Below are 1,339 nucleotides of genomic sequence, written 5' to 3'. Positions count from 1 at the left end.
ATGATTATTAAGAAAGTAAGTTGTAACTGAAATATTCTTGAAACCATTATACCGGCGTTAGAATTTATTTCAACAAATCTGAGATGGCGAACAAAGAATAACCGAGTTCACTTGCCTAGTGGCCAAAGGCTACAACCAGGAGGAGGGCATCGATTATGATGAGACCTACGCTCCTGTAGCCAGACTTGAGGCCATTAGGATGCTCTTGTCATTTGCATCAATCATGAACTTTAAACTTTTTCAAATGGATGTTAAAACTGCCTTTTTAAATGGATATATTCAAGAGGAGGTGTACGTAGACCAACCACCAGGGTTTGAAAACTCAAATACCCGAACCATGTATATAAACTCAAGAAGGCTCTCTATGGCCTAAAACAGGCTCCTAGAGCCTGGTACGATAGATTGAGTTCATTCCTTCTAGAAAAAGGGTTCGAAAAAGGTTTGGTCGACACCACTCTATTCATCTGTAGATCTAATAATCATTTTTTACTCGTACAAATATATGTTGATGATATTATCTTTGGATCTACTAATGACATCCTTTGTAAGGAGTTTTCCGAGTTGATGCAAGGACAGTTTGAGATGTCAATGATGGGTGAGCTGTCCTTCTTTCTTGGACATCAAATAAAACAAATGGAAAGTGGCATCTTCATCCATCAGTCGAAGTATTGTAAGATATTATTGAAGAAGTTCGACATGGAACAATGTAAGGACGCATCTACACCTATGACATCTGCATGTTTTCTGGACAGATATGAGAAGGGAAAAGCGATTGAGGTAACCAAATATTGCGGGATAATCGGCTCCTTATTGTATTTAACTACTAGCCGCCCCGATATTATGTTAAGTGCTTGCATGTGTGCTAGATTTCAAGCTTTACCAAAAGAATCACATTATATTGCTGTGAAACGCATCATGAGATATCTAAAAGGATCTATTCATATGGGATTATGGTATCCTAGGGATGCCTCACTATCCTTGGTAGGTTATTCCGATTCCGACTTCGCTGGGTGTAAGTTGGATCGTAAAAGCACTAGTAGGACTTGTCACCTATTAGGCAGCACCCTAGTTGCATGGCACAGCAAAAAGCAAGCGTGCGTTGCTTTTTTCCACCGCTGAAGCGGAATACATTGTCGCTGGCGTGTGTTGCGCTCAAATCCTTTGGATGAAGCAGCAACTTAAGGACTTTGGGCTTATATTAGAAAAGATCCCTATTAAATGTGATAACGCAAGTGCCATTAACCTCTCCAAGAATCTTGTTTTGCATTCTAGAACTAAGCATATTGAAATAAGGCATCATTTCTTGCGTGATCATGTTCAAAAAGGTGATTGTATTTTA

The sequence above is a fragment of the Lupinus angustifolius genome, chromosome LG11 (genome assembly GCF_001865875.1).
Source record: "Lupinus angustifolius cultivar Tanjil chromosome LG11, LupAngTanjil_v1.0, whole genome shotgun sequence".
NCBI classification, from domain to species: Eukaryota; Viridiplantae; Streptophyta; class Magnoliopsida; order Fabales; family Fabaceae; genus Lupinus; species Lupinus angustifolius.
This window is presented reverse-complemented; position numbering follows the sequence as displayed.